This window comes from Camponotus floridanus, unplaced genomic scaffold, assembly GCF_003227725.1.
Source record: "Camponotus floridanus strain SB8 unplaced genomic scaffold, Cflo_v7.5 scaffold98, whole genome shotgun sequence".
NCBI classification, from domain to species: domain Eukaryota; kingdom Metazoa; phylum Arthropoda; class Insecta; order Hymenoptera; family Formicidae; genus Camponotus; species Camponotus floridanus.
This window is the reverse complement of record NW_020229869.1, coordinates 40,919-66,402: the sequence shown is the minus strand read 5'-3', so window position 1 is coordinate 66,402 and position 25,484 is coordinate 40,919. Positions and strand designations below refer to the sequence as shown.

The 25,484-nt window shown below is 32.6% G+C and overlaps 1 protein-coding gene across 6 annotated transcripts in view; it reads right to left on the bottom strand.

Annotated features, from left to right (window-relative positions):
- The window catches only part of LOC105248496, a 58,019-nt gene that overhangs the window by 16,301 nt on the left and 16,234 nt on the right, over window positions 1-25,484 (bottom strand). The window contains exon 2 of one of the 6 annotated variants that reach the window (XM_025415128.1): window positions 16,251-16,358. The exons of the other annotated variants lie outside the window; for them this stretch is intronic. The gene's annotated coding sequence lies outside the window, so the exon portion shown is untranslated. The remainder of the gene's footprint in view (window positions 1-16,250; window positions 16,359-25,484) is intronic. 6 annotated transcript variants of the gene reach the window in all.

The following is a 25,484-nucleotide window of genomic DNA, read 5'->3' as shown; positions in this document are numbered from 1 at the left end:
CATAATCCATATTTTTCTACAAGAAAGTATAATTCAAATAAACTCGAGATATAATTGAGTGATTTATAATTGTCCCGATTAACGAAAATGGAAACGATTTGAATCTTGTTATCGACATCAAGAAATATTAAATGTCAAGCTGTAAAAAAAGCAATCCGATGAATAATTTGCGATGTTTTATTCGTCCCTATTAGATACTGACATGATATATGAACGAATATACCAATTTTGGAACTAGAGATCATCTCTTATCGAAACGATATTTTTACCTCGATATTTTTACCTTTATAAGTAGCTAAATTAGCAGATTCAATGACTGAATCGTGAGATTCTGATTATAATGTAAGATCAAAATTGATGCCGCGAGAAGTAGGACTGCCGGGGACGCGACTTCCTTTCTATCCGATTTTCTATTATACGTTTACGCAGCTCAATTGATCTCATATGTTCGTGATACATACTTTGATAGACATTGAGAGCCCTATTTTCAATTCCACTTAGCGGCGCACATTAGGCATCTCTTAAATTATTTTTCTGATATATAATATCAGTCGTGTCAAATCTCGATGAAATGAGAATTAGGAAACCGTATTTAATTGCAGAATATTGCCATTGAATAAAAAATTATATATTACAAGTAATCATTATTTTATGTAACCGAACAGAAAATCAGGTGCCACCTTTACCGTTAAAATGCAGTGAGAGGCCGGATCATTGCCCATCATGAAAAAAAAAACTTATAAGGTACGCTGTTAGCGCATTTTCTTTGGTAGCCCGTAACGATTTCACTTTCTATTGCGCAAAATATTCGATGACTTTCAAAAAGTTCGTTAATGCCGAATCTTTCGATTTATTAGAACTCGGATATATTAATTTGCACATGCCTATTAAAAAAGAAATTTAATGAAAAATTCAACGATCGAATAAAAAAGTAATTAATGTCGAATATTTCAAAATTATTTTAGATTATAGTAGAAAAGATTATTATAACGACGAACATTGATGAATTGCAGTGGAAATTCGATTGATGGATCTATCGGTGATTTTATCGATTTGTGAAGGTTTATATAACACTAATCGACAGCGTCCTGTTATGGAATTTATCGATCACTGCATCAATATAAGGACATACGTTGGCCAGTTGTCATCTTGTCTGTGATTCTGGTACTCGCTCTGACCATGAATCCAATTCTTAACCTCTTTACATAAAATTTAATTTTTTAAGTATCATCTTTAAAATAAAAATTCTAATTATAAATATTTCATTATTTACAGCAAATTGATTAATTGATAAATTGATTAATTGATAATATTAAAAGAATGTATATATATATATATATATATATATATATATATGTGTGTGTGTTTGATTAAAGTTTAATTTGAAGCTTTATCGCTATAAAAACAATCATTTTCGCTTATATGTATCAAGTTCGATTAGATTTATATAATACAAAATTTATAAAAACTATATATATATATACTGAAAACTTCGAATAAATTAATTAAATAATTATTCCAGCAAGTATGTTAGCAGCAATTTTTATAATTTTTACATAATATATAATAATAATAAATAAATTTAAATTGGACTAACAATAAGAATAAAAAACTTGGATCATTTTTTACATATGCGTCAAAAGAAAAATAGTACAATAGAAGATTAATAACATGGGATCAACAATGCTTTCATGATGACTGCGTGAAAAAATGTGCATCATAATCGCGAAAAACAAGCAAACTACGAACCGCATAGTAAAAATGCTTGAGTTTTATATGTAACGCTTCGATAGTTTACTCGTATTGGAGTAATCATCATTTCTCATTGTTTGTACAGTGAAAGTGGCTTCCAAGTGCATATTGCTTGCACGCATCGCCCGAAGACATTGTGCTAGTCTTAAAATAATTGCACCTATCTGGCCAGCCTATGCCGGTATCTATAACACGCAACAGCTGGTTCGTATAAGTCGGGCAACGTATAAGTCGCCAGCCGCCGCGAACTCTATAAATTAAATCTCGGGTATGATTCAATAATTTCGAGGGCGCTCGCCTTCCGTACTCGAGAGAAAACATTGCAAATCATAGATCGTTAGCGAATGGTTTGAAACAGCTCTTGCTTGTGCTTAAGGACTCGAACGAATTACGACGGGTTGTAATAGTGGATCACGACCCTGATTGCAGATCCTATAATGCCGGATGTATTTGTCGCTCTCGTTTATATTAAACGTTTCGAATTGGCTGCTAATACTATTTTAGAAACGCGCCAGATATCCTCTCTAATAGTCGATTCTTATGTGATGCAATGAAAAAAGTGTGTAACTCATACAAATTATATTTCTCTGCTCTGGATCTTTTAACTGCTCGTTTTCAGAATAGTTTACGTTGTACTATTTTCTCTGTTTCGCATTCATTACTACTGACTTTTCACTCGAAAACTCTAAAAACTCGTATTATATATTCAACTTCCTCCAATTGCGAAACAAGCGAGTCATTGCAGCGAGTAATATAAAATTATTGCGAGTACTTGCTGTTTAATTTTTCCTTTTTTTATTTCTATAAATGCACCAATAGTGAAAGACGAGGATTACAATATAATGATTCATAGTATTATAACTACGAATAATTTGTTACTTTGTATCCGTTAGTTTGTCTCATTAAAGCAATATTAAAAATTAATTAACTTTTTAAAAATCTTAGAAACAATATAATAAATTATTTTATCCGGGCGAGTGATAATAATATCCTGAATAATGTTGTAGTGTTATTACGGTTATTTCGGTTGGATCATTCTCGATGAATAATAAGATAATTCTTAAAATATCAAAGTAGTTTATGTAGGTTACCACGTGTTAAAATAATTTGAGTGTTGACCGCCCAAAATAAAGCGGCCGTATCTGCATTATTAATGAGAATCTCCAACAACTTCCTGCTTATATATACGCTTGATTTTCAATAACACGATTCTGATGATAGATTATTAAAACGGAAAATTGATCACGCAATTGTATGTGAGAATGCAGACATATTGCCCGGATCAGATTTCTTATCTATACAAATACATATATTATCTACATCTATGCAAACGTCGATGTTTCCTTATTGATAATAAAATGACTTATCGCGAATTTCATCCGATTCGTATATGCAGATTTCGAATTAGTCGGGAAAAATTAGCGGAAAAAGTGGAGTAGTAATTTCTTCCAAACTCCCACAATTTCACTTTCACGATATCATATAATGAACGATTATCATGTGTAACGTTGCACCCAACTGTGTTTCATTCACGCACGCACATGCGCGAAGTTTAATGTCATACGTACAGACTTACATTATGGAAATGAACGGAACCGCTCCTGCTTGACACGCAAGTAACTATTTGCCATTAATGCAAACCACAAAGGATTATGTAGATATTATACATAAATTTTGTACATATGTGTAAATTTAAAAATTAATTATTTAATTAAATTTGATTAAATGAGTTTGTAATTGAAATTAAATTTAATAGCAATACTTAGGTAAGGGTATGCCAAGGTAAGGTATAGCAATACCTAAATTAAAAATTATAATTAAATATATTATATATGAAATATATTATAAGATATTAGAGATTATACAAGATATTATATATGATAGAGAGGACAATAATGGTAAAATACAAAAATATTGAGCAAAGAGCAAGAACTGTTTAATGAAAGCGATTTCTTTTATCACGCGATTCACAGGATGGCAGATGCACGCCATATGTTATAAAGGCGAGCCAAAGCGAGCATCTCGTTAGCGATAAATCTCAGAAAAGGCATGTGTATCTCGATCAAGGAAAAATACGTGTAATATAGTACTTGTAAATTATCGCGCTTTACACAGCTGCGTTCGATGATCACACAACGTCTCGGTGTTATTCGAAATTTTCGAAGGAAGATTTAAGATTTGAGTTTAATCGTTTAATTAGAGTACAAGTGTGGAAAAAATAACATTTATACAAGTAAATTTTCTTCTAGCTTCTTTTGAATATATCATGTTTACCGACAATTTTGCGAAACAGTTTCCATTCTACTTTTTTTTATATGTGCAATCGCGATGTCGTGTTTTACACGATGCAATTCTCCAGAGTCTTTCGTAAATCGTGGTAAAGCAATTCAATATAACTCGAATAATCCTCGCGGCGTGACCATGGGAAAGTAAAGATACGGCAAAAGTGAAAGCAATGTAGGCCAATATCGAAGTCAGGAGGCATCGTATCGACCAAACATTCGTTTCATGACAAGACCAGAGAAAATTTATTAAAATAAATGTATTATATGTACAAAGTACCTATATGTATAATGAAATAGGTCATAAAGAAAAAAATATGACACTAAAGAAAGTCATGAGATTATTGCGCCTGACAATTGATTTTTATTTAGGTTCGAAAAAAAAGAAGTGTTTATATAAAATAATAAAATATATAACAATTTGTGAAATATATAAAAACTTTTCAAAATATTTAACACATTGTAAATTAAGATATCAAAGACATTATATTTTATCAGATTATTGTTAAAATATTCTTAATTTGATTCAACTTGTAATTGTGCAAGGAAAAGAGAGAGAGCACTGATTCAATCAATTTTGGAACATCTTGCATAATATTCAAAATATGCAGACACAGTTTTATTACTTATTCATATACATCATTAAATGTTGTATTTACTTCGTATTATTAGCATTCATGCCATTCAAAAAAAACCTACTTGCTTTTACGAAGATTCGTTAAATTCTCGAATCTTAATAGCCGTTACTTATGAGCGTTAAAATGAACAAAATAATAAAGAGCGAGATATGAGGGAGAATGAAAAAGAGAAAGAGAGAGAGAAAAAGAGGGAATTGGGTCGCAGGATGCAGCTGATTGGCAATTCGCAACGTGAGGCAGCATCAGGAATATGCGTGCCGGGACACACACAGTTGCATGCGATACGCATTTTAAGAGTATACTTTGCATAGCAGTGATTGCATAGTAACGAATGCACGTGATAGACCAGAACAAAGACTCGCAAATGAATTTAATCTTATGTCTCCCTTTGATATTCTATGTTATTTAAATCAAAACAATAGATGCTAAATTTACATGAGAAGCATAATTCCTGAAACATAGTGAAAAATTGATTTTATATAGTTTTAGCACAATGTGTTAAAATTCACTCTTTTTTATTTTACTAAATAGAGATTCTCCTCCAATGATATAAAATAATTATAAGATAATTTTTTCAAATGCGTTTCATCTTAGCCTTTTATTTTTATTAACTTCAAATTTAATGTGGATTTTAATACACGTATCAATATTTCTTATAAGTACTGTCAAATAAAACTATTAAATAAAAATTGTATATACCAGTGAAATGATTTCTTTAAGTGAAATAATGACCACAAAAGCAATTAGAATAATTAATTATAAGATAATATTTTTATATACGCGAAAAAGTCCCGATTTAAAAAAAATGTATTTATGCAATTATGTGTGTTTCACCTAAAATCAAACTTAGATTGCTTTAATTTTAGATGTATCGTCGCGCCTTTGTGAGCTTGCTAAGGAGCTAATTAAATTCTTGGTTATTCTGAAACATGATACTTGCTTCGTCGAATGAAACATTCGCAAATTCTCTTTAAGCGCAATATTTCCTTTGAGGAAGAATCTTTACAAACAAATCACTGTAAAAATGATTCATTAATTTTTAAATTACTTTAATATTTATAGAGTATTAGTGGTAAATTAATTTTAATATATTATATCTTTAACTGTAAATATATGATGAAAAAAAGAAAGAGAAAAACTCGAAATTGATTTATAATAAACAATTTTTTGTATATCTATTCTAAAAATATAATAATATTCAGATTATTCAAATATTATTTTCTTGTAGAACTAAAAAAATAAAATATCGATTAAATGTGTTATTACTGTCAATTTAATTATTTCATTATAATTTCTTTTAATCTGTTGATTTTCGACTCGGTGATCTATTTTTCGAGAAAATTAAAGATAACATGGTTGGAGTGTCGGTTCTATAATTTAACCTTAACAAATGTCACAAGGATGACCAGGTGTGCCAGCTTGTGCCATCATATCCTTCGATCAATTTTTGTTCGATTGCACCTCTTATCGTCGTAACTCTTTCGTTCGAGCGCGCGCGTAAATGTTGCATAAAAGGATAATAAAACTGTCATGATGGCGAACCCGTTCCCTTCGATTGTAGGTACCGACTTGTCCAAGTCAGTACCACTTTTATGGTGCAAATATACGCGATGATAAATTACCTATTATGCGCGAAGAATAAAGCAAGTGATGTTCGATCGATAAAATCCATTCAAACTTTGCTCATTCTGAAGAAAACCTATAGAAAATGCACTCACGAGAATTATGACTTTGAATTTTTCTTTTACACCATTTTTACATTACTTATACATTAATATGTAACAAGAGAGTGTATCGCGATGTTATTAAATCGAAAAAAAATATTCTTTAATAATATACAAATATTGATAGCCACTCAGTTCGGGCTTCACAAGACGATATAAATTGCAACGTGCAAGGACAGCCGGTCGGGAAACCAGCAACAAAGCGTGCTCCGTGCACGCGTGGTTTTTATAGCAACGATGAAGGGGTAACAAGCAGCAATTAGCGCGATCCTATGGTAAAGCGTAGAAATTCTCGCGTGTGTTGCGCGACAAGACGCACGCTTGCTCGCAACGCGGCTCGTGACTTCGCACACGGTCGAGTTCATTGACCCCAGCTGCATGGCTGCGATAATTAGGTAACAAAAGCCGCGCTCCTTTGTCGCGTCTCCGATAAGCATCGCCAGTTGACACCGTTAAAACGCACTCGTGATTGACGGCGATCAGATCTGACAATTTCCGCGCATACGTCGCAAAAATAAAATCGCCTTGCTCTACGAAACAGACGCGCAAAATGACGGCGCCTATTTGTACCGCTTCCTGCGTTTGCGTGATTACGTAAGTTAATCGACCGCGACCGCAAATCCCCGCCCCGATTTCGATTCTATCGACATCGCGCGTTTCAGCCGGCTGAAACGGACAGGTGTACCGAGACCGGATACACCGCTTGTATCGCCATCATTAATCGATCAGACGAATACTTCGATTAGTCATCGGATAATGGCACGGCCTTTCCTGCGGTCGAATAATCGGCGATCGTTCGTGTGCATTCGAATTGAACTATCTATCCTTCTTTTAATTTGCAGAAAATATTTATAAATAATTGTCAACGTATAATTTCCGCATTTATTATCGTATAATTCATATAAATTTATTTAAAAAAAATATAGACACATTTATTTTATTTAATTATATAACACAGGCCGGTCAACATCGTCGCGGCAATTAATTGTCGGAGAAAAAGTGGTCTGTGCGTTCGTTTTTCTACCAAGGAGGCTCAATTACGGCGCTACTTCTTGGCGAGGGGCGTGATCGTTAATTGCGAGATTCGCCAGGTATAGTTGAAAGTCACTTTGACCCTCGGTGCAACTCGGCGCATTGTGCGGCAACGAATGGCTCGCGTGCAATTAAGTGGTATAGTTCTAAACGATTGGTCTTTGAAACTTGGTGCGGAAAAAAAAGAATTCTGTATTAATATGTAATCTTCATATCAAATCATTTAATCAACACATAAATTTCGAGATTGGATAGGAAATTATTAGGAAAAATTGAAGTACTGCGCGTAAAAAAATACCTTAAGAAACGCTTCGCATGCTTTATTTTTATTTCTTTAATTATATATCGTGATACGCTTCAAAATATAATTTCGAATATAAATTCTAAAAATTTAGAGTATGTTGAGGAGCTCGAAGTTGCGCTTGACAAAGTACTCGTGCGACAAATTTACATCGTGAACGGTTCACGATGTAAATCACATTCCTTACGCATGCAATTAATGACTTCCCCGGGACGAAAAGCGTATATATTACGCATACTCGAGTCGCAGAAATTAACATTGCGACGTGATGCCATTCATTGCGAGTAACTGTAACTAGATGCGAAATGAGCTAGCGTAATTATCGAGTAGCGCGGAAGAGGAGGGTGCGAGTTGGGTACCGCCATATTCGATAGAATACCCTCATTGGCAAACTATCGTTGAACACGCGATTTCTTGCAAAGTCAAAAAAATTTTACATTAATTCCCCGAATAAAATCATCCGTTCAATTTTTATCGTAGACTTCTGTAATTTTTTAATGCTATTTTGAATGTATTTAATGTATAATCTTTAGTGCATTTTTTTGACAATTAAAATTGTATATTCTCCTCATGTAAGACTCATTATCAGCTATTAAAGTTAATGACAAACTGAAATATTTTAATCACAAATTAAATGGAGATTCGGAATTGATTCTAAATCCATGGCATATATATTATACTTTCTTCTTTACATCCGCGAATGACAGTGAAGATAAGAAAGTATAATAAGGAAATACTTGCTCATGATTCCTCTTACGTGGAACTTAACACTCGATAAGCAGGTGTTCCCGAAAGGTGACAGATGGTAGATGGTGGGAACGGCTGCATAAAGCGAGTGAAATCGTTCGCTGCTTCATCTCGATCGAGAGATATAGTATTTAAAAAAGTATATCTTGCTAATAATCGTAATATTCTAACATTTTATTAAAAAAATATTAGCATTAATTTTTCGCACTTAGGATCAATCTTCTAATAATTTTCTCTCTTCTAGTTTCAAAGAGATATACGTTAAATCTTAAAAGAAAAACATTACACGACATTAAGTACACTCTGATGTGGACTATAATTTTCTTACTTTTTAAATTCTATAGATTTCTTCTCATTTTTTATATTAAAGGCGTGGCGATGAATTAAAACGTATATGCGTACCTATACGTATAGTATCGCGTTAGGCGAGAGCATTTTCTCCGCTGCTTTGTAGAGCGTAGCCGCAGTATGCCGCTTTATTTTATCCACGGTCAGACCCAACGAGCACTACTCCCGGTTAGTAGTTATTTAACCATAATGGGATGTTATCAACTTTTAAATCAGCGTACGTCGGTCGCGACGTACATCGCGAACAAGATGTGAAAGGAAGCTTTGCGTGTCGTAAAGAACAAAATATCAAAAAATATCTTTGTTAGAAAGTATTTTCATAAATTATATATAAGTTGGTTTATATACAAGATAATAAAAATATTCTATATTTTATAACTAGTAAAAATTGAGTAAAAATCATAAAATAAAAAAATAAGTTTTTGAGAAAATAAATTGAACACGTTTTTGTAATTTCTTTCTGATATATATATATATATATATATATATATATATATATATATACAGAGTGTCCCAGTTATTTTTCCGTCATCTTTCAAAGACAGATTCTTGGGATCATTTGAAGACGATTTTTCCTCAGCGAAAATGTCAATGAAGGCCATCATTTTCTGCATGTTCCCGATTTTCATCATATATATTTGCAATTAAGTCTTAAATTAAAACTCAACTAAAGTAAACTCTATTGAAAATTAATCAAAGAGAATGTGGTTTTGTTAATATTTTATTTCTACAAAGCTTAGTTTACGAAAAACCCCTTATTTCCAATCACTTACAATTCGAAAATTATTAGTGCCTCGACATTTTTGTTGAGGAAAAATCGTCTTCAGATGATCCCAGGAATCTGTCTTTAAAAGATGACGGAAGATAACTGGGACATCCTGTATAAATGTATAAATTAACTTTGAGCTAAAGATAATAGACTCTTGTAAACGATATTTATAGATTATACAAAATTCGAAAAAATATATTATTTATTATAAAAAGGACATCAAGTTTTTCGCAAAGTGTAAAATTTATCTATCGTGTTATATGAGGATATAATTTACCACGTTATACGAATCCACGTTGTAGAAACATCACACTACACAGGAATTCACTGTACTTATCAGATAAGAGAGTTTATGTATTGTGATAATCATATTTTTAAATTAATTTTACAAGTCATTGATAAATATACATGTCATTTGCTAATCTCTGTTTTATGCAAACATTTTTCATTCTAAAAAGAATTAATTTTTGTTATTCTTCTACTTTTATTCCCCTATAAGTTTCGATTAATACGTTACTTAATTTAGGTCTCTTCATTTCCAAAAGAAGCTTAAGTAGTTTGCCTTCCAAGAGCAACGGTAAGATCATAATATTATCTAGTGCACGCCTGTTCTGACCCGATGATATTGCGAGCGGTTGCTGGCTCGTTGCCTCGCCTGTAAAACGCAGCATCAGGTTATCTCGGAACATGTGCAGGATAAATAAAAAAGGTACAGGTGGATGCGAGCGGAAATTGAGCACTGCCATTGGCGCAGCAGACTGAAACGCGGTATAGGAGAATCAAGAGTGATTTAGGATCGATTCCACCGACGCCGGTTACTTACGTTCTTCCTCTTCTCGTATCACCATCGTCGTTATGATTCTCATGAAGAAAGAACATTCAGTTAATTTTTAGTCGATAAACGACGTCGGATGAGTCAGCCTTTAATAGCTCCGCGATAATTATGCGCACAATCTGACGATCGGAAAACTGCATTTCATCTCGCTACAAGAATAAAAGATACGCAAAACGATAAGAAAACGCGAGATAAATACTTCTTCGCATCAAGAACATCCTTTAATCCGTTATATTTATTTTTATATTCGTACTTTTAATTCAAAAAATTCTTGACACAGTCTGGATAAAATACATCTATGTTTTTCACCCTATATAACTTCTTATGTATTTGTAACAACATTTTCAAAGTTTGTATAAAATCTACATATCTTTAATTTTACTACACTAATATACATAATAATAAATATGATAATATTAGATAAGCATATTTATACATAATTCTACATATATTATCGTTATTTTTCGTAACCTCGATAAGCTGTACGGTTTATTCTATCGTGCCGAAGGTAGACAACAATTAAATTAAATTATGCGTACAGCAAATATTCATTAATCTCGGGAAATGGAGGAGCAATTGGTCACGCGTAAGTGCGTACGGTGCGAATTAGTGTGCATCGACATACTGTTATAAAGTTATAGAGAAGCGGGAAATAAAGCGGAAATAAAGCGGAAATAATTCACGAAGGAAAAAATGGTTGTTAATTGCTGTGAACATATCGTCGATAAAACAAGTGAAAATAATGCAACAGTCAATTAATTCGATCGGCGACATGAATGCACTTTGGATAGGCACGCGCGCAACATTTCTTTCTTAAACATATAATTTACAATTAGTTATAAAGATAGCTAATTTCTATTGTTGTAACAAAAGAAGAAAATCACTGATAATAAATAGTCTATAAATATGTAGCAAATCTTTTTTTCATAAAAAGTTAAAGCTATTAATTAAAAAAAAATTATAGAAGAATACTAATGATATATGATTTACGTTATTAATCAATAATTATCGGATTAGTTCTGCAATAACTATAGAAAACCGAATAAACAAGCAGAAATAAAATTAGAAATCTGCAAACGATCGATTCATTCCACATTTTTCATTGTAATTATGATTATTAAATGTATGTATGTATTGCGTCATGTTATACGTGCGCGTCTGATTACAGCTAATTCCTATTCAGAGAAGGTAGTAGATTTTCTTTTTTTTTCTTGCGTTGTCGTAATCGCTTTTAAACACATCGGGTCGGTACTAACGACGTAATGTTAAGAGAGGGAAATCATCGGAGCATGTTCAACTGGAATCCACTGTCGAAATGTTTGCAGAAATCGCTTACACAATACCTTGATAATACAACGCCGAAAACGAGGTTAATGTCATATGTGCTGACAGTTAATAGGTTGCGATTGATAATTACACTTATTTATATATCGTAAATTAAAAATTTTTTTATTACCCGAACTATTAAACCAATTAAAAAGTGCAAAAATTTAGTATTTTGAGATTAAAATAACTACGTGTTTCCTAAGATTAATATCTTTTAGTGATTTCTCGTTTCTATTAATAATGATAATTTATAAGTAAAAATTGTTGCGGCTTACGAGTTTGATTAAATAAGTTTTCACCGCAGATTTTTCGATTCAGAACAAATAAGCATAAATAAGCAAGGCTGGCAAGAGAATACGGTCACGTGAAATTCGTACCTTTTATCCAGGTAAAAGATATTTTGTCGCACGCGATGCGCACCGCAAAACTTCCAATATTCGTTTCCGTGATGATTCGTAACTTCGACATGAAAATACTCGCAAAAGTTTGCGTGCCCCATCGCCATTGTGATGTACAATCGATCGATTAAATTATTCGAATCGCTTTTAATTTCTTTTTTTTTGCGAGGTTTTGCACGAGTATCTTGATCAATAAATCATCGTTTTGCGGACATAAGCACATGATTTTTTTATCGCAATTATAAGATTCATAAAAATACAGAATATTAGTATTTATCAATAAAAAAATTCTTATATTTGCAATATAACAAAAATTTAATTTTATCCTTAATTTAACGAAAAGAAGAAATTAAAAAGAATAATCTAATGTTAAATAATATTAGATTAATATTTTAAGACGATCTCAATGATTTAATTTTAATAATTTGTTTCTATTAAAATGATCAAACATATATGTATCGCAAATACATATGTGATATAAGTTGCTCGATTATATTCGCGTCACACCAGCATCGGAAGTTTAACCCGCATAAATTATTTCGACACTCAAGTGCTGTAAGCACTTGAATTCAAGTTGTAAGTACGTTATAGAGCACTCCCTTTCAATATACAAACGATTGATGAATAAATTGCTCTATATATATGGGTGCAAATTTAACTATCAAGATATCAAGATGAAAGATTATACGCCTGTAGCCAAAGACACTTTGAAAATTACTACAGAGTATAATTAGTATGAATAAACATATATTTTTTTCGATAATAAAAATTTTATATATATCATATTTCATTATATATAAATAAGTATTCTTGCATAGAGAAGTTATTTTAAAATTAGCCGAAACATAAAATGCTCTAATATCCGTATAATCACGATATTAATTACTACTAGTTTGCGTGATTCTCAAGAACAAAGATGATTCCGCGTGAATGTCGGGCTTTCATGCAGAAAGCGGGAGGATCGCGGCAAACTGCAACCGGTGCTCGACATGTGTATCTCGTAAAAACAGCGGTATTAGAGAGGTTGGTTGGTTCACCGGGTTTGTCGGCCTCTCCGTACGGTAACGCACGCGCGTACATACGTGTGACGTGCGTAATGTGCACGCGCGCATCCTGCACACATATCTATGTTGTATCTGGAGTATATCGCGCGCGACACACCACACGAGCTTCTCCGACCGGCTTCCTAATCCGGTTAAATGACAGCAGCTCTGCGGCTGCGGCTCAATCATTCCTCCTTCGAGGCGTTACGAGGGCGTTCAACCGCGCCCGGTGGAGGAAGAGATTGCTCGTCGATCGCCTTAACACGCGAGATTCGCGTATGGTCGCGCCTTGGCCCACGTGGCTGTTTAATCCAAGAATACCGAGAGTATGGAATGTACGTCCAATATACAGGGTGTTTCTTAATAAGTGCGAAAAAATTTTAGGAGATGATTCTTTGTCGAAAAATTAAGGGGGGTTTTTAAATACTCCTACATCCCCCCCTATGGAATTACACTCCTCAAAAAATGGAGGTAAAGATTTTTATTTTTTTCTCAATTTGAAACAAGTTAAAGAAATGAAATTAGGTATTTTCTACTCGTAAAAAGGTTATTAACATTTTTTTCAGTCTCCTATATTGTTATAAGGGAATAAAACTAATAACCTTTATTCAATTTTTTATTAGAACTTTTTAATGGGCCGGAATATGATTATCCAGAAATATGCATTAAAAAGTTTGATTTAGAAACTTTTTTATTATTTTTATTTTTTCATAAAATCAATAGTTTTCAAGAAAAAAATAAAATACATTAGCGTGCACAGCATGATGCTAAATAGCATAGGTTTCGAATTACGAGACGTTACATTTTTAAATAAAAATAAAATTAGAGTAAATGTTGGAAAAATTGGAATAAAAACAAAATTATAATAAAAACCTAATTTTTATCCCCATTTTTAGAGGAGTGTAACTCCACAGACAGGGATGTAGAAGTATATGTTCATATGCAAAAGATCCCCCTTAATTTTCGACAAAGAATCATCTCCTAAAATTTCGTACTTATTAAGAAACACCCTGTATATACATCTTACGGAAACGCATTAAATTAAAAATTTGTATCGATAGATTATTTTCCAATATTTTCAACTTTCTAATATTTTATCAAATATTTCTGATAGAATTTTAATGATATTATATAGTTGCATTGACTGATCGCGATAGCGATGTAGGAAAACAAGATTAAATAAAGTCCCACATAATGGAAGTAGGAGCTCCTCGTATGTATTTGTAATGTGCGAATTAGGCGAACGAAGATTCTCGCGCGAATTTAGATGCGATCCTCATTCTTTCCATCGTATATCACGCGTTTATATCTTTCTCCAGCCTGTTCTTTGCGGGCGGATCGAAGATTCGCGTAAAGATAAGATGTTTTTGCTAAACGAAGAACGGTATCCGCCGCCGAGATACATTTTTCTTTTAATAATAGCGAATACGCAGTCAAACGCAGGATGGTTAAGGATTACAGCACACCGCGTTATTATTCTTGCGCGGTAACGGGAATCGAATTGTCGACTGCAGGTTGCGTGTCATTCTCATTCTATTAATTCGGTCTCATCCACAGGAAAGCATTTGTGTACCGTTCCCGCAATATTGTTTCAAAGAGCCGCCATTTATACTAATGTGGGACAGATTACGTTCGCGTCTGTGTGTACGTCATAATCTGGGAAAACGGATGCTAAAGTTATGTCAATGGAACGTAAACGGGTCAATTAACGAGCAATTGTGTGCGCATTATATTATCGCGATTACAAGAAGCAGCCGAAGCTCAGACAGTTATTTGGTCATGAAAGCGGCACGTATTGTCTATCATTATGACTGAGATTTTAGTATGTAATTTTTTTTGTAATAAGTATACTAACTGTGTCTCTCGCCTCTTTTGAAGAAATAGATATATCCTTTTATATCGAGCATCAAACTCATCTTCTTAAAATGAGAGAACATCAAAATAAATCATTTTTAAATATTTAATGTGACTAGAACATATTGGGAATATTTAAATAAAATATTATAAATTATAGAATTAACATTTAGCTGTTCAAGTAAGAAATATATAATATTTTTCATATTGAATAAATGAAATAAAAATATAGACATTTTTTCTCTCTGTTAATGATTCCTTAAGACATCTTCGACTTATGCACCTACGATTTTATCCTGCAGATAAAGTTGTTTAATGCAACCGGAAATGCTGTTCAAATCCGCGCGTGTTGCAGCGATCTCGACATGGTGCTCGTAAGCACATAAACACAGTCATGTACACGCATGTTCGCTTTAACCCGTTCCTCTGTACGTTCGTTGCACACGTATCGGTTCGTGAGTGTGTTGCATCCGTAAACTAGGCTCCTGGAATTGAAACTGGCCGTGCACATATGGTGCACATGGTACGCAGGGGAAGAGTACAAAAGTACAATGTCGTAGAATTAAATTATATTCCGAACTCTAATTTCAACGAGTTACATTGTAGAAAAATACCTGTCATATTAGTAGTTGCGAGATATTTGCAAACAATGCAAATATAATAAAAAAAGTTCTCGTCTGTCTCTCTCTTTCTCTCATTACATAGTCATGAATTAAAATTTTATAATTGCATTTAATTATATCGATATATAGAGCAAAATGATTCTAGAAACATTTGTTGTCATTAATATAAAAATTTAGTTATTAATTTTAATTTTTTAAACAAAACTATTAAGTAAAAAAAGCAAACGATATCAAAATTATAATACTTTTCATTTAGAAAATTTCATTTATAGAAATATAAAATTTTTTAAATGATTCGAAATAAAGATCACAATGTGAAATAAGAAATGTACATAATAATGATTATATATGTTCATCATTGATGATATCGCTGTTAATATTATAAGTAAATTTCTTAAGATGATGTCGACGTCATTGCGAGACCAAACATACTGTATTCATATATCTGCAATGTAAACGTCCACTGAAAGCTACTTCAATGTCGGGGGGAGGAAGGATGGGTCGCGAAACAACGGGAGAAGTTAGCCAAGCGTGCTGGCCGGCATCCGTTTCCGCAGGATGCACGATTGTCATTTTACCTTTTCAGGATTCGGACGCTGAATCTGACGCGGGAATTATTGCGGTTCCGCACGAGGATTAATTCGTCGCGGAATCAACCGGAGGAAATTAATCCAATGGATGGCGAACTGAAAGAGAAAAATCCGAACATTAAGAGGAGCGCCAGTACATCATTGATTATTTCATTCACAAGATTCCTGAATCATCCAATCAACCAACCATCGAGACAAAGTTACGTGGAGCGAAAATCAGCATGCAATTTTATTATTTTGTTGTGTACATGTTCGTGTAGTAAATTTTACTGTTAATATCAACTGCTTCGTAATCTTCCAATTCTTAGCAAAAACAGACATGCCTTTTCAATATGTAATTTTATTCGAAAAATTTGCACGTAAGAAATGAAAGATTAGAAGCAGTTACGCAATTCAAATCTTTATTAGAGGATAGAACATTAGCGATATGAGTTACATGCGAAGAGAATCTTTATCTCTGTATCGCGTTGCATCAGTAATACACGATGTACATATTACCAAGATAATTCTACACTCGGGATATCTAATTACACTCGAACTTTATGTGAGAAAAAAAAGTCACGTATAGGTGTTTATGCAAATTCATATTCCGTTGACCACCGCACGAAAACTTACATCACGTATGAAAATTCTCAGAAGGCATTGTTCTCGGAATTGTTATGAAATTTCGAGTATCGTAATTACAAATGATCAATTTTCAAATTTCGTGATTTTGGTCTTTTAGAATATTACCGAAAATAATATATGGAGATTAATATACTAAAGAGATTAAAGAAATCCGATTATATTTATATTTTTCACAGATTTAAAACAGCATTTATACTCACACGATTTATTATTCTTATTTTTTATATATCATAACATGCTAGACTTACTCGATGCATTTATATTTTGCAATTTTTTTGTACTTATATTTTACGCACAAGTAGTATCTTTTACGGCGCATCTTGCATTTATTTATGAACACGTAAACGATATATGTAACTTTATGTTCTCTCTCCTTCATGTTCTCTCTTCTCATTAGCGTATCACATCGCAAATATGCGATCTTGAGGTTTGCACGCTAGCGTATCGCGGATCTCTTGCATTACCTGCATGAATTCTCTTTACACAGTAGCGCACTCTCTTTCTCTTTCTTCCGCTGATGACGGAGGAGCATTTATTCGTTTATGCGAGCTGATCTTTTTCGCGCTTGTACACGAAAAGGAGATCCGCGGCATAAGACGACTATCGCCTCATTTTATTACAGAATGATTATTCGACAGTATGTGCTCTCCGCATACGGAATGCAAAGGTACGTTTCTTTTCGTGCGGGCTCACAAGAGAGAAGCGCTCGTTCTGTAGCTTCGCTCGCCTTGCGGAGGTCGCCTAGTTACAAAACTCGTTCCGCGGGCTATACGACACGGTCGCGCAGTTATCTGGCTGACGAAGGAAAGAAGAGAAAAGAAGGAAAGAAGAAGGAGGGAAAAAGAAAGGCAGAGAAATTAATTTAATATTCTGGGACGAGTTATATCGAAGAATAGACGACATACGTCAATAATAAAGTGAAAAAATGAGATCACTATAAAATTAGAGAGAATATAGTACGAACATGATGTAACATAATTATATTGCTAATTATTGTAGTCACATATACATAATAATTATTTTATAAAATTAAAAAACATATCTTATAAATTTTTCATATATTGTTATAAAATATTAAATTTATAAATTATTACTGATTAACATTATTTTAATTTTATTATAAGGATGGACGTACAAGTCAGTCTCAGACTTGTCATTATGTGAATACGTAAACATTTATTATAATTGCGAATGAAAATATATCGATAAGTGTAAAAATATTATATTAAATATAAACTTGGCAATCTACTTTTAATTAATTAGTTTTCTAGCCAAAACGATAGCATTTTATTGTTTGCAGTTACTTGTAATAACATATATATAAGGTTCATATTGGCTCTGTTATTGTTGCTTCGATTTTTTTCTGAAATAAACGAAAAATTAAATTTAAATTATTTTATTTTAACTGTAAAAAATACGGCGCAAGCATAAAGTATCTTTAAAATCGATACAAATACATTGTTAAGCTATTGTTAATGCATTAAAATGTTTTTAATGATTTAACTACTCATATCAATACTATCGAAAATTTAATTTATTAAAAATAAGATGCCAAGTTCACATAGATCATTAGTTTCTCTCGCTGCAAAAACATAATGATCATAATCGTTATCATCATTTCGAGAATGACAAGTATGCGGTTAGTCACGCAGGTGCAAGTACCTTGATTATTAGAGCTTCTATTCCACAGGTCTTGACTTTAATGAGAATATTTCCTTTGCGTATTCATCTTCACAATCATGCGTCACACGCACTTGCTGCAAACGCAACTATGATTGCAAGATTTTTTAAATTTCTCTTTTATGTCTTTGTATATTAAAACCTTTCACCTCCAAGTATGTACATGTACACTTACGCACTCTTCGATTGCGCGAACAAAGGAAATATTGCTCCAAGATGAGAGACTTCGGACCGATCCGCACAATAGAAAATAAAAGTGAAAGAGAAATATAGCTCATAATCCTGGACTACCTTTCATAAGTTGAGATAATTAAGCTCATAATTTATTAATTAAAAAGATAATATAAATTTCTATAAAATTATATAACTATAAGAAAAGAGAGAGAAAAAGAAAGAGAGGAAGAAGAGAAAAAAATATCAATAAAATAATTTAAAAATAAATATGTATGTCTGTTCATGCATATCGTATTTATCAAAAATATTGCATGCGACAATGACAAATTTGAACTGTCATTTGTGAATGTAATTTTTTACTAAATAATTACACAATAATTAATAAAATAAATATGCACTATATTTCATATAAAAACGTATATTAAGAAATGATATTTTTCTTTGTTTAGCAAATGTTCAAATAAAAATTATTGCATTATATATATTAATGTAATGTAACTAAGTATTATTTTTCTAGTTACCAGAGATATGTATATCTCATATTATTCTGTATATTTTTAAAAAAATATGATAGCTTATTTTCCTTTTTTAATAGTGCATAATTTTAATGATTAAATTATAATAATAAACAAATAAAAAAATTGTGAAACTATATTGCATAAAAAATTATTGCAATGAAAATTACATTCCAATATGAATAGTGAAACATTTTTCCAGAACAAGACAGATTGTACGCGTGCGAAAAGACCGGCTCGCGAGGATTCGTGACATGCTAACACTTTCATGTGCACAAACCGAGCCTGACCGTGGGTCGTATATAATTGACGCGTTCAACCTCCAATGCAAGGCGGGCGTTGTGCGTCTCGACGTGGGAGTCTGGCCGATTTATAATCCGAATAAATCACACCGGGGTGGGCGTCGAGCTGAAAAAATCGTAAACTCTCGCCCGACGAGGATCCGGTAAAGCTCATTGATCCTTTATAAGATCTTGACGAGATACGATTCGAGCATTTCCTGGGTCGCCCTTGATTAATCGTCGATTTTTCTCATGGATTATTTAGATCTAACTATAAAACTTTGAATATTTAATAATATTATATGCCGTACTATTATTGAAAATTTTAGAATGATAAACTGTGCATATTACGTTTCGTATATTTCTCAAAGTGCATTGTTTGCATTCTTGCGATCTTTGCATTTAGCTTTTATCTTTGAAAGGGATGTATGTACTGGAAGCGAGATTTTAGTCATATCAGACATTTGCGAGACAATAATAAACATAGAAACAATGAACGAGACCCGATTATTAAAGCGAGATGGCATCTACACGGCGGAACAATTTGTAAGTAGAACTTAATTGTCTTGAACTATCTCATTATTGACATCAACGATCTGATAAAGTCATTTCTGACTGAGAACGGAAGTGTATCCTCCCTCCTCCTTCAAGACTTCTGTTACCTTCGTTTTTATCTAACAACTTTAGACAACCAGCGGAAGTTTCTTTCATTATTCTCATATAAGAAGATGCTCGTGTCTCACTTGAATGTGACATATATGTAATCAGAAATGTATAACAAATTGTAAATATATATATATATATATATATATATATATATATAATTGTATGTATGTATGTATATATTATTTCGTTTCTCTCACTAGCGCATATTTAAATAAAATCACAGAGATTTCTCTTACAAAAGAATTTTTTTATTTTATTTTAAACTATGTTTCTCTCTCTCTCTCTCTCTCTCTCTTCTAAATAAGATTACTTTTTAGAAATTATTCCATTATATTCGATAAATTTGGATCTGTACATACAGAAACCAATTTACTTTCTTTCCTCATTTTCTGTTATTTAACTTGTTGAAAATTGATGTTTATTATCTTCATTATTTTACTAAAGTATACAGGAGTAATATCTATAAGCTTAATAAGCAAGAGCATTTATGGACCGAAAAGAGAAATGCGTTACGCAACGCACGCGCACCGACACACACACACAAAAATTTCAATATAATTCAAATAATAATAAATTTCAAATAATAATAAAATTAAAGTAGCTTAATATAATTAAGAATTTCGAGTCCCTGTTATAAATATATACGCGCTCACCAATTACAAAATGGAAATTTCATCAAATTGGGTCAAAATTAACACTTTCGTAAAGATGGTTGGTCTCTAATTAAGCCTTGAGGAAGTATATACCTGTACTTCCGTATCGAATGTCGAAATGAAAAATCCTGTCTGGAGTCGGACCGCGGAGTCCGACTTGTGGATTGTTCCAGGCCAACGAGATAATAAAAACGCACCGTTATCCTTAAGCGAACCGAGTTCACGCCAGTTCTCAATTAAACGCAACCTCGTAATTTCGCCCGGCATTAAAAGGAGGACAGCCGATACAATGGCGCGAATAGAGTCGGCCGGGAAAGAAGAGACGCGCTTAGAGCCGCGTTAGTTCCAAATGTCGCGCGATTCGCATTCATCTTTCCTATCGCGATGTCCTCGATGCTACGAAAAAACGTCGCTGCGAATCCGTGAAAAACGTTCGGAGAAAGTCTATTTTTCTGCAAAAGATAACGCCGACTGTGATTAACGCCGAATCGCACGAGCGGCAATAATTATTGAGCCACGCTTCCGAGTGGCAAGCAGATCCCTTAACACGGAAAAGAAAGCAGCGGCGATCATCTTCGGCAAAAAGTAAGAGCGATCAGAGGCGCAAAGAAGAATAATGCTTTTTCGCGCGCGCGCATCGCATCGTTGCAAAAGAGAAGAGAGAGAGAGAGAGAGAGAGAGAGAGAAAGAAAGATGCTTGCATAATTCGTTATGCTACATTCGTTTCGCCTGTCAGACATTGACTTCCTCGGACCGTCATCATCGAGCGCACGTGTGTATATGCGTGTTCAACCTTATAACGTTGCAAAAATTACTTTAGATGTCTCGTAAAAAGTAGAAGTCGGTAGCAGTACTGAGCAGTTTATTCTCTAATAAGCATGAAAGCGACTTTACCGCGGAAAAATTCAAACAGAGATCGTTATCTCGTGGAACCTTACCCAAGAAACATATGCAAGTATCTCCCGAATAATAGATCTTGAAGCTAATTTCGCTAAATGTGTATATGATGTGTGTGTGTATGATTAGTTTCGCGAAAAGATATTTATAGTTGGTAAAAAATTAGTGTCATTATTCATGAATGACATTTATTTTTACTTGTGCACCGTGAGCGAAGAGTTAGAGAATGCAATCGTTAGAGATGACGTATACAAATTAGTTTCTTTGTTGAATTTTATAGCTTTATTTTGCATGTCACCTCCACGTAATCAAAAATGACGATCTTATTTTATAATATTTCTAGAAAAAAAGCCTTTATTACTCTGAATATAGTTAAGATTAATTGTTTTAAGGCGCACATAGATCTTAAATCATCTAATGATTACTGTAATGTTTTCTTAATGATAGATTTCCTTAATTTTTCTTTCTTAATTTTTTACGATTTATCATTTCTTCCATCCATAATAACGAATATACTTTAAATATGAGTATTAAAATCAGAAATTATTTCACTTTTTAAAAATAGTGGAGGGATGCTGACGCGTCTGAAAAATATTTTGCTAAAATTATACATTATTACAATGTTTTGATAAAATTTTATAATAAAACCATTTTATGTTTTACTTACTTAATGTCATGTTATTTAATATTAATCCTATACTTGCTTGTTAATTCTAAAAACTGATTAGTTTGTTAATATAAAACTGACGTCTCATTTAATAAAATCTCAGACGATATATCAGCTTCATATATATTTTAGTTAGTTCCTTAAATAAAAAAAAATACAATATTAATTAAAATATTACGATATCATACATACACTAAATATAAATTACATTTTTATTTTATTTTTAGGTGTAATAAAAGAAATGTCAATACTGTTGGTGTGAATCATTCACTTTGTGAACCTCGCAATCAAAAAATCAATTCAATTGTAACAAGGGAGCAGAATATTCATTGCGCTCAGGGACAGACAGAAATTGGTGATTCAAATTTGACTGCTATAAAACCTGACTCTTTTAAAGCCCTTCTTTCAATGCCAATTCTCGCACACGCATTCACGCTTATGTGCGTATCTTGTTTAATGTTGAGATGAATATTATTATATAAAACAATATATTGTAGACTCTGACTGATAATTTTTCAGCATTATATCGATTACATGAATAAAAAAATTAAAAAAAATTTGAAAGAATAATTGGCTCTGTACATATCGTTTTTATTATACAATCTTGTTATTAAAAAATTTTAATTATATTTGAGAAATTTTCGTACATGCATATTAATCAGTTTTAATTATATTACAAAAAAATTTGCCAACATGAATCATTTTTTGCCTACCCATCTTGTTAGCGCATCAAATGTGGTTCATCCAATAATTTTTTTTCCAACACTTTCTACACTTAAAGCGCGAGACGAGCGTACGTTCGCGCTCTGAAGAAAAGAGGAAAATAGAAAACAAGCGTAGAAAGTTTTAAAGAGAGAATAGACCCATTTTAGATCAGCTAATATGAATATTGTTTGAAGTCATTTGCTGGTACAACATTGTATCTCTATGAAATGTGCCACGATTATTACATAAAAGCAGGGACATGATAGTATGCATTATCGTATGAACAGCAATGTCTTATTGTTCTGACAATGACAGCAAACAACATTCATGCATCGAGAATTTATCGACGTCCATGATATTCCACGATAGAAACTTTTAAAAAGCTATGGCTGACTCAGCCTGTCATTGCAAAACTGATGCACAAATGATTTCACCGCAGGAATGGAATCCTCAGAAACTTCTTAGATATATCTATCGTTAACACATCGGAGCTCAATCATGACCAAACATCGTATATTTATATCATTTCTAATTTTTCTTCTTGAAAGAGTGCACATTTATGACTTTCAATACATATGTAAAGTACAATATATCTTTATAATTCTCTAGACTTTCTTAAAAAATTATATATATATATATATATATATATATATATATATATAACCGAAAAAAAATCTAATTTCAAGAAGATACATACATATTTATATATATATTTCGAAAAGATACCCTCAAAAAAATATTGTGAAATACGTTATATCTAATTTTGGCAATACTTTCTACATGTCTTATGCATATATATTTGCTCTTACAAAATATGTATATAGAATTCTAATAAACGTCTTCGCATACTATACGCGATAAACACCAAGTCTGTGAATTTTGTTAAGGAGGATATCCGCTTCGAGGGGAGAAAGTAGTCTCGGATAAATATACGCATTCATTACTTCAACTCGGACGTTAGATAACATCGTTTTCCTGAAATTATTTAAAATTAAACGCGAAAGTAGTTTTTACCGGAAAAGAGGAAATCCGTACAACGCTATGAAGACACGTCTTTAAAATCGTGTACGAGACTGATACATGCAGCGGGCGTTGACAGGAACTCTCAGATACCTGAGTCGCATTATTTCCTTTTATATGCCATTTTTATCATCGTGTAATCTTTCGTGCATCGTTTACGGACCAACCGAGTCGTTTAAACGCGCGAGAAACGATGACCCGCGTTTTTCGTTACGGATAGCGCGACCGCGAATTCTGAACCTTCATTTCGTTTGCATAATACATATGCATACGCCAACACTGTTTGAACTATACGAGATGCTGGGAAGCAATGTCCGGTTTGAAAGAAACGTTATACTCCGTCCGAAAGCTTTTAAAGCATAAAAAGAAGACGAAAGAAATATTAAAACCAAAGCGATATTGCAACTGTGGACTTTGATAAAGATCTTAATGCATATATATGTAATAGTTTTCTTACATATGTGATCTTTAAGAAGATTATATTGTAAAAGTTTTGTTGAAAACATGCAACATAATTTGAATTCAAAATCATATTAATTAGTCTCTTACAAGCTTTAATTATTAGAATTTATCGTCATTTTTATTGTGTTCAAAAGTTTGATATATCGAGTTCTTAAAACAAAGAATATGTGCTTGCAATATGCTCTTGGTTTGATATCATCCATCTAATTGTTATTTGTAGCCTTTAGTAACAAATATCATAAATTGCATTGTACTATAAGCAAGTCGACAAAATCATCGACTTGTTCAAAAGAATAAACACATCATCATTTTTCGCCTGCATGATAAATTATCTGCATTATGTAAATTTTCTCGCCTGGCGAATCTGGAAGAATGCTTGCATCGCGAAATATAGCACCAAAGATTCGTGCATTTTTGAAAATCACGATAAAACAAAGTAAACGATGCGAAATTTAAAATGCGTTTATCATATTAAATGTACAAATGTTGCGTTCGCGATTTTGTGAAAGTTGAAACTGTAGAATTTTATAAAATATGATAAATAACAATTCTTCGTAAAATATTTGCTAAATATGCCATTATCAAAAAATATGACATAATCTTCGTAAAACATTTCAAAGCTTTGCATTTCTATAATAATCTCAAATCATGGCTGTATGTTATAGAAAAATGCAAAAAAGATCATATTTCGAATATATATATATATTATATATTTTTGCGGAAAAAATATATAATAATTACGATGCACGTGCAGACATATATGTGTATTAAATCTACATTGACTGCACGAAAACATCCATTATATTCTTTTCGTGCCGACAAGTAAAGTAAAGAAGATAACAGCTCAAGTAAGTATACATTGGAAAAAAGCCGCA